Source organism: Nicotiana sylvestris, chromosome 7 (assembly GCF_000393655.2).
Source record: "Nicotiana sylvestris chromosome 7, ASM39365v2, whole genome shotgun sequence".
In the NCBI taxonomy this organism is placed as follows: Eukaryota; Viridiplantae; Streptophyta; class Magnoliopsida; order Solanales; family Solanaceae; genus Nicotiana; species Nicotiana sylvestris.
Window position 1 is genome coordinate 66,188,510 of NC_091063.1, and position 10,015 is coordinate 66,198,524.

The following is a 10,015-nucleotide window of genomic DNA, read 5'->3' on the forward strand; positions in this document are numbered from 1 at the left end:
GACCGTCAAATCACGGGTCCGGGTCCGTCTACCCAAAATGTTGACCAAAGTCAACTTAAATTCATTTTAAAAGCAAAAATTACTATTTTCACAAATTTTCACGCAATGCCTTTCTGGATACATGCTCGGACTGCGCACGCAAATCGAGGTGAGATAAAAAGGAGGTTTTAAGGTTTCGGAACACAACATTTATTTTCAAAACAAGTGATGACCTTTTGGGTCATCATAGGATCTTCGTCGGCAATTGTCTTCGATCAACTGTTGTTCCGAATTATTGATTAAATTGTTTGATTTTCTTGATCTATTGTTTAATACTGTCCCTTTTCTTTCTGCTTTCTCTATTTCTCCATACATGATGCATCTAACTTCTCTTTTTTAAAAGGCTAGGTTTTGTTTCTATTTATCCATTTGGGTCTCTCATTATCATCATATTCTGACATGTATGGCCTGGTTGATTCTGAACTGTGGACGACTCATTTTATGAGGTAAGAAATGAACTGTTTGTTACCTTAATAAACTATTAGAATTTTTTCCCAATTGCTTTAGTTTTTCATATCGCTGGTCATGATATCTCATTAACTTGGATTTATTGTTTATATTATATATAAATATAAAATAAATGGATATTACCTATTGATTTCAGGCACATTGTTATATTACATAAAGAAATAGCTGCATGAACAAAGTAATATAACTTGTGAGAACTTTCCAAAACAATTATCTTTTTGATTTTTAAGTAATAATAATATGATCTTCTCTTTGTTTCTTCCCCATTTTCAAAAGATCAATGTGAACAAGATGGAAATATGATCTTCATTCAGTTTCATGTCTTTGTGTGGGCATGTTTAAATGTAAAGAGTGATTCTAAGGTTGACAACTAAAGTATCTCTCACTCCAAACACTATTTTACTTGTCGAAAGATAAAAAAGCTCCTATTCTGATTATATCTGAGCACCTGTTTCTCTCTATTTGTGACATTAATTTTGCTGACAATTCATTATGTAGTTAATGTTAAGGGGTTAGAAGGGATACGTTCTATTACAAATATTGTTTTCTTTTGTCCTTTTGTCTTATTGAGCCGAGAGTCTTTCGAAAACAGCCTCTCTACTCCTTCGGGGTAGGGGTAAGGTGTGCGTACACACTACCCTCCCCAGACCCCACTAATGAAATTACACTGGATTGTTGTTGTATTATCTGCAACCAGTTCTGCTAATCTTAGGGGACGACGCCACTAAGTTACAAATTGTTTCAGCTTTTACAAAGTAAATTCATTCTCTTTATTATTAAACTAAAGCATAATATTTAAGTATCACTTTTATATATCAGTATGGAAACTCCAATTGTTGTTACACTTATACTTGATTAGCAATGAGTTCTAACTTTAGTTTCGTTTTAGGTTGAGTGAATTCTCTATCTTTCCGTTTCATGCCTTAAAAGCGGTGGATCGATTTCAGCAGATAGTTTTCTTTTAGATGTCACTACGTTTTCCAAATGTACATGCAAAATTATGGATATTTTTACTATTTTATTACACCCTTCTTACTGAACGATAAAAATTCATAAAATATTAGCTATTGGAATGCATTCTTATTAGTAGGAAAAAAATATTTTCTTTTGTGAAATAATCAATGACGCACCAGCAATTTTTCTGAACTTTGCTAATATATAAAAAGCTTTGTTACATTTAAATGCAATTTATGAGGTTATGTGGATGTCGCTGAAATTCCTAATTGTTTAGAGGCTATGTATATACATTTACATTTCTTTTGCATTGATTTTGTATATGCAGGAGTAATTCTTTTGCCGGTATATAGATGCAAACAATGCCCACCCATCTTTCTCTAAGGAGATTGTATGGTCTATTTCTGTTGGTGCGGTGAGCTCTCTTTTTTAATGTTCTTTAGTCCTCTTAGGAGATATTCTAGGAGTAGATGTTATAATTGTATTGACAGTAGTTAAGGTCTTACCATATCCTTGTGTGCTTTCATGGGTGATGGTGAAAGGCAGATTATAGTATCTGTTCAACATTAGTGATGAGCACCTGTTCTAAAAATCATAATAGCTCAGTGAATATATTTAGAAAAAGGTCTTTGACAATTCGTGTGTTGATATTTGGAATATTTTTAAAAATACAAATGCCTTTTAACAATTCAGCTATTCCTAACCTCAGACATTGTCTCTTTGTGAAACTTCACCTTTGCATTGGATGAATTTTCTTAGCATATAGTTTTCGGTTAGTTGCTATTGTGCAGATTCAACTGGTGAATATAGGGATGGGGAGGAATAACATATGAAGACTTAGGTAAAATAAGAATCTTAGGTCTTAATATTGCAGCTAGTATGTGTATGACCCAAAATTTAGATTTAGATTTAAACAATTTGAGTTTTTAATAAAATAGAATTAATCTTAACCAATATTAATATCCAAAAGATAGATTAACCGACTTTGTAGCGAGATATCACAGATACTATTTGAGTAGCAATAAATGGCGATAATAATGCTATACTTAATGATCCAAAAAAAGGAGGTAGCATTAAATAACAATAAATAACAATGCATGATATTTATATAAATAAAGGCATGCGAGTTATCCGAAAAGGGTGAGATTCTTTAATATTCTTTTTGGCAAAGATAAATAATTGATAAGCCTATGAATATTCGGATTCTCCTTGGATCATTGGAGAAAAGATAGATAAAGATCTGAAGAAAAGATGTATTTTATATGTGTATGATAAAGTAAGAATATTCAGATAATGTCAATATATCTTTTTTTTTTCAATAAGTGTCTAATCCCCGTTATAGCTACATATCTACTATTTATAAGGGCACATGGCGTAATAGTACAAATGGGAGGAATATTCACTAGAATATTCTCAGTAAAGTCTTATTTCTAAAACTAGTTGTTATTGCTCTGTTAAAGAAAGCACTGGTCCTCATCTTCGACCTCCATTGAGTCCTCGACCTCGCCTTCATCCTCTGTTGGAATCGAATTGATGACATGTGGCGGCCTTAGAAGGCTTTCTTAATGCTGTTTAAGCCCACACATAATTATGATAATTTTTAGCCCATACAGTTAGTCCTTCCGCTTGTTGAGGTCGTCTTCGTGAGAGAGTTCAATGAGCGGATAACAGTGGTCATAATTGTTGTGATAAACAGGCGGCATGGGTTTTCGTGGACCGCATATTTCAAACCCCTAAATTTCTCGGGTGATTTTTTGGGACCATCTGGTCCAAGAAAAGAAGTGACATCATGCATCATGATGATGCCGATTCCCGATGCGTTACGTCGATTCACGCGTGACCCTTGATTGGCTCTTCCATTTCGATTCTAGTGCCAATTATGATGGATCTTTTCGGGTTCGATGCCTTAATCTCTACAAATAGGTATTGTTTCCTCATTATTCAAAATTTACTTCCTTTCATATCATATTTGCCCTACATAAGTTCCTCTGCTTTTATTAAATCTTTTTATCCTTCTGACTTTCAACATCCTTTCTTAGTCTCATCTTTCTTAGCCTGCTTTTCTTGGTCACAAACATGGAAGAATGCCCTTGATTCCACCTACTTAGAGAAATAGTCAGTTAAAACTAAAAAAATCTTACATTACCTTGTTCTGGCGGAAGTGGACCTACGATGTCCATTCCCCATTTAATAAATGACCATAGAGAGGTGACATAGTGGAGGTGTTCGCCTGATTGGTGAATTACTGGGGTGTACTTTTGACACTGCTCACACTTTTCATTAGAAGCGTCTTTCTTTATGGTGGGCCAATAATACCCGGCCCGTATGAGGCACCTAATGAGTGCTCGATCACCGGAATAAGTGCCACAATGAACTTCATAGACTTCTCGAGAAATGGGCTGGGTTTGGTTTGAGCCTGAGCATTTTTCCAAGGGGCCACCGTACGTTCTTTTGTATAAGACATTGTGGAGGATGTTGTACCTCGCAGATTATATTCTGAGTTTTTTGGCTTCCTTTTTGTCGCTTGGGAGGATGTCATTCTACAAATAAGTAATAATACAACTGCGCCAGTCCCAAGTTAACTTTATAAATTTCACTTCGATTTGGTAAAATACCAAGTTGATGAGATGAACTACGCTCTTGTCTCCGACAATTATGCTTTTAGTGGTGGCGGCGAATTTGGCAAGACCATCTGCTTTGATGTTCTGAGTTTGTGGGATTTGGTCGAGCTGACATTCGTTGAAATTGGGCAGCAATTTGTAGATCTTTGTTTGATATTTCTACAGCCTTTTCTCTTTAATTTTGAAAGTCCCAGTAACTTGGTGGACTTCGAGCTGAGAATCACATCGGAGTTTTAACCGTTTTGCTCTACATTTGAGTGCTAGTCTTTAACCCTGCAACTACAGCCTCATACTCGACCTCGTTGTTAGTTATATCCGGACACCTTATAGATTGGTGAATTATTTTGCCCGTGGAAACCTCGAGCATGAGTCCCAATCCAGACCCAGAAGCATTGGATACACCATCAATGTATAGGGCCCAGAGATCCTGTGATTGAAGAGAAGCTTGAGCGGCTTCCTTCTCGGCCTTAGGCATTACTTTTGCGCTAAAGTCTGCGACGAAGTCAATGAGCATTTGCGATTTTATTTCTGTGCGAGGGTGATAAGTGATATCGTGCTCACTCGATTCAATGGACCACTTGGCCAGCCTCCCTGACAGCTCGGGTTTGTGCAGTATGCTTCTTAAAGAGAAAGTGGTGGCGACCGATATTGGTGACACTGAAAGTATGGTCTGAGCTTTTGCAAAGCTATGACTAGAGTCAGGTCCAGTTTCTCGCAGTGTGTGTACCTCGTCTCGACATTGAGAAGTGTTTTACTAATATAATAAATAGGATATTGTGTACCTTTATTTTCTCGAACCAGGACCACACTTACTACTACTTCGAAAACGGCGAGGTAGACGAGGAGGTGATCCTCGTGCTCGGTCTTTGAGAGCAAGGGTTGTCATGAGAAGTACGCCTTTAGTTCTCATAGTGCTTGTGCGCACTCGTACGACTACTCAAGGCCATTATCCTTTTTGAGTATGCCAAAAAACTGTGATATTTGTCAGACGACCGCGAGATAAATCTGGATAAGGCGACAATTTGACAAATCAGTCTCTGGACTTTCTTCTCAGTAGTCAAATTCTCTAGTATCCCGTCAATAGCCTTAATTTGATCTGGGTTTACCTCAATTCCTCGTTGTGATACTAAGAAGCCCAAATGTTTTTCCGAGGATACGCCAAATGCGCATTTCTTGAGGTTTAGTTTCACTCCGTACTGTCTTAGTATATCGAAAGCTTCGTTTAAGTGGTCGATACAATCCTCTTCTTCATGGACTTGACCAACATGTTGTCGATATATACATCCATGGTTTTGTCAAGTTGATCTTTGAACATTTTTGTGACCAACCTTTGATAGTAGCCCTTGTATTCTTCAATCCAAATGGCATGACCCTATAACAATATGTTCCCCTGTTGGTGATAAATGTATTTTTATCTTGGTATTCTTCCTCTATGAGTATTTGGTTGTAGCTTGAGTAGGCGTCCATAAAACTTAACAACTCGTGCCTTGCCGTTGCGTCAATGAGTTGGTCGATCTGTGGCAAACAAAATGAATCTTTCAGGTCTGTGAAGTCCACACATATCCTCCATTTCCCGTTTTTCTTTTTAACCATCACTATATTGGCAATCCATTTGGGGTACTTCGATTTCTTGATAGAGCCATTTTCCAATAACTTTTCTACTTCCTCGTGGACGTCCTCATTGATGGCGGGGTTGAACTTTTGTCGGACCTGCCTTAAGGGGGGGGGGTAGAAGTGGTCGACGTTCAATTTGTGTATGGCGATATCTTTGGGGATGCCTGGCATATCCGCATGACTAAAAGCAAATAGATCCGTGTTAGTTATTAAGAATTGACTAAATTTACTAGGTTCTCAGAGTTTGCAGCCGATGTAGCCCTTTTTATTGAGGTCGTTATGATCTAGTTGGACGGGGTCGAGGTCTTCTATGGTTGATTCTGTGACTTCGACCATCTCGGGGTCCATAATGACTTCCTTGGCTTCACCTTGTGGCGATGATAAGTGTGGATTTTGACCACTTATTAGCACCTTTTTGCTTTTGTTTTAGTCTAAAAGTATTGATTTATGTTCCAAAACTAATGGAAGTGTAAAAATTGCAGGAATGTTGGATGTTGGGCTCCTATGATAAAATACTACTCAAAAGGAGTGTTCCGACTCACAAGGCAAGAAGGGGCGCAGAACTTAAGAAGTGCAATCCACAGAAGGATTTCTGCAGCCGTAGAAAAAAGTGCAGACCACAGAATTCCCTCTGCGGCCGCAGAACAAGTGAAGAAGCCCAGCAGAGTTTTAGCTAATATGCAGACCGCACATGATTTGTGCTGCCACAGAACAAGGTCTTTACCGAATGATTCAAAGTTCAGAGAGTGTGCAAATGACCAAGACCTGAAGCCTTGCCTAAAGTGCGGACCGCACAATAATTGTGCGGTCGCAGAAGATGTTTTCAGCCGCAAACCAGAATTGTGCGGCTGTAGAATCCAAAACCCTGCAACCTGAAGAAAACTACGGACCGCACATGGAATTGTGAAGCTGCAGAACCTTTCGAGGGGTACTTTTATCAGTGATTTTTGGGCCACTATAAATAGACGAAAATCACATTTTTAGGTCAAGTTTCGAAGTTTGAATTGTTGTAGCCGTTGTATTTTGCTAGTTTAGAAAGTTTGTGACTATTTTAGGATTTAAACATCATAATTTATTATTTTAATCTTGGATTATAAGTTGAATTAGTATTTCATCTTTGTTTTCTTCATTTATCACTATGAGTACCTAGATTCTTACTAGGGTTGTGACCCAACCCTAGTGTGTAACCTTATGGGTATTTAATTTAATGCTTGTTTATGATTGAGTGTTGATTATTTAGCCTAATATATGCTTTAATTTTTGAATTAATGGATGCGAATATTGATTCATGCCTTTTTGACTTGGTCTTTACTTGAGAAAGAGGGACGTAGTCTGGGATAGCTTGGCTAACAAGGAATTAGGCTAATTAAGGGTTTGATTAGCCTAATTAAAGGGTTTAAACTAGAGATAGGAAGAACCCGACTTGAGCTCATGTCAACTATTTAGCTTGATACCCATTTGGGCTTGAGAAAGTCAAATTGGGCAAAATCACTCTATGGCCGAGAGGTATTGAGTAGGTAGCGTAGAGTGGAAAGCTATAATACACCTTGTTTATCTCGAAAATATGAAATCAAGAAGTATAGCGAATGAAAAAAATGAGTAAATCAAACCAGTGTTGCTAGGCAGTATAGACCTCGAGCCAAAGTGACCTCGAGATGGACCAAGAATAATAAAGCTAAGGGATAATTCTGATGAACAATGAGCGAAAAAGTAAGAGAGTATATTCTTTGTCAATGATTAGATGATCTTCACAAAAGATTGGGGTCCCTTTTATATAATAGGAGAACACTAAATAAGGTACATTTCTATTTACAGAAAGGAATCTTGTTGGGACAACTGTATAACCGCCTAGTACAGACTTGTACTAATTCATACAAATCTATTTTGAAATTTATGCCATGATCTTGGGGACATAGCGGGAATCTTGTCTTTCTGTAACAAACTCATAACGGCATTGTCTTGGAGTCGGTCGTACTTGGCTCCGATGTTCCTCGAGCACTTAGGACTTTGACCCTCTTATTCTACCTTCAAGCCCGAGCTTGGTCTATATCGAACTTTTGTCCTCCTCGATGCGACTTCTTGAGCCTACAAAATCGGAGGCATATGATTTTGACCGTATATAGATAGTCCCCGCATTTCTTAGAGTGAGATGATACGAAACGACTTAAACCTCGATTTTCCGGAGTCTCTAATGATGATGTCAATTTCGTGATGTAGGAGCTCGAAGTGACCTAAATGCCCCGTTGGTTCGCTTTCCTAAAATATTAAATGCGTGTCAGTAATGGTCGGCCACTAGTGCTGCTGAACTGTAGCCGCTGATCTATAAATACGGGGCTCCTTCTTTTAATTCAAAACTTTACTTCTTCATTACATTCACTATGATCTCTTTTCCTCTTATGCTCTTTCTCTCATCATCTACTTGCTCCGCCCCTTTAAGTGCCGGAAAATACCAAACTCCCAGAAAACACTACGCTCTGCCACCTTCCGCATTTTCTTAGCTTAAAAACCATTGTCAAAACTTCTAAAACAGTCTCCCAAAACTAGAAGGCATCATCTTCTTCTTCTTCTTCTTCCCGGCCGGTCAAACTGGTGGCGCCGGCCCTTCACGAAATCACTCCTGGCCCCTGTGTGATAAAGAAAGATTTCAATACCAAAAATCTCTCCAATATCTCAGACCGATGTGAACATGTATCTTGATATATTAGTTCGATATTGGAGAAGCACTTTAAGGCCATGAAGAAGAACTGTGGATGGGGAGACGTGGTCGTGGTATAGATCCCCAACCCTGAGGAAAGCATCACTACCATGTGGAGGGGTTCTTAAGTGTTTACACTTACCCCTTCATACTGGGTCCTCTCGATCTGGTATTGATTGATTTCAGCAAAAGATACGAGGTTACCCTCGGCCAGATCCATCCCTCCTTTTGGTGCATCGTGATTATGCTGCTTTATTTCTCCGGCAAGGCCGAGGGATTAGAGTTTACCCTTAACCATCTTATTTGGTTGTACTAGCCTCAACTATTTCGAGGCCTCATCAAGCTTCAACACCCATAAAAAAGGGCCTTCTTTGCTAGTAACGACAAGGATAAAGATCGAGGGTGGATGAGTCAGTTTATCAGAGTGAGGACCTCGAACGTCATTCCTAGGGGAAAAATGCCATTCCCGAATAGATAAAACTTTAATCGTAAGTGAAGTCCTTTTCCAAATATCCTCGTATTCTGCTTTCGTGTTTTGTAAAGCCTTTACCTTTTTTGCAGCTGTTGCTTGGATGCCCTACGCGGTCCCCGACATCGAGGACTGGGTCCAATAATTAGCTGCAACCTCCTCGTATGATGAGCGCAAATGGCGCGAATTATCGAGGGGCAAATAGGAGGCCAAACACCATGGTAAGTTCTATTCCTAGGTTTTTTTTGATACTTTTCTTTTATTGGTGATGCCATCTCACTCATGCTTATTTGTGCAGGCATTGGATATGTCTCCGAAATGAGGCCAGCCTTGCCCGGGGAAGAGACCGAGTCCCCGATTCCGAAATTGTGTAAATACAACAAAAGGAAGAGGGCTTCGAAGCTTGAAGATCCCCAGGAGAAGAGGGCACCTACTCGAAAGCCAAGGAGGAAGCTTATCCATGTGGACTTCGATTCATCCATCCAATTTCAGGAAGATGAAGGGAACGAGGGCGAAGAATCGGCGTTGGTGCCCCGAATTAGGAAATCAGTCGGGGCCGCCAAACCCTCCGAACCTGAGACCTTGCATCATGATGAAGGAATTCCGAAGAAAGACTCGGTCAAAGCCCTCGAGTCCTCCAAGATCGAGATCATTCCCCTTCCTTCAACAAGTATGCCGGAGGGACAAGTGCTGAGAGGGCCAAAGCTAATCAGAGCGCTCCGAGTGAGGAATTCAGGGTTGTGACAATAGGTCATTCCCCTTCTCTACCATCATACTCTGACGAGGCGATATAGGACGCTCGGGCTCTACGAACACCTGGCCCGAGCAAGGTTCTCAAAGAGGATCCATTTCGGGATTGTTTCACTGGGGTTGACGATGTCGTCGACCTTTATGAAGCATCCACCCTCTTCGAAGAGGCTCATCGTCTCTTCTCTCGGGTAAACACTAACTTTTATTGTTGTAATTTTCTTTTTTCTCCCCTTCTTTTGACTGAAATGTCTTCATTTTATGTGTAGGCCATCATCAAGTTCGGGGTCGGGCTGAGCCAATATGAGGCCGAGTCCAAGAAGGCCTCGGATGAAGAGAAGGCCCCGAGGCTCCTTTGTAGCCAAAAGGAGGAGGAGCTCAAGGTCCTTCAGGCTGACTTGGCTAAAG

At 39.6% G+C, this 10,015-nt stretch overlaps 1 long non-coding RNA gene across 1 annotated transcript; it reads left to right on the forward strand.

Moving 5' to 3' along the window:
* Positions 1 to 412: 412 nt before the first annotated feature.
* Positions 413 to 6,253, forward strand: LOC104234984 (uncharacterized). Its single transcript, XR_011400997.1, has 3 exons — positions 413 to 485; positions 1,790 to 1,876; positions 6,179 to 6,253. It is a non-coding gene; the product is annotated as an uncharacterized lncRNA (long non-coding RNA).
* The last annotated feature ends 3,762 nt before the right edge of the window (positions 6,254 to 10,015 follow it).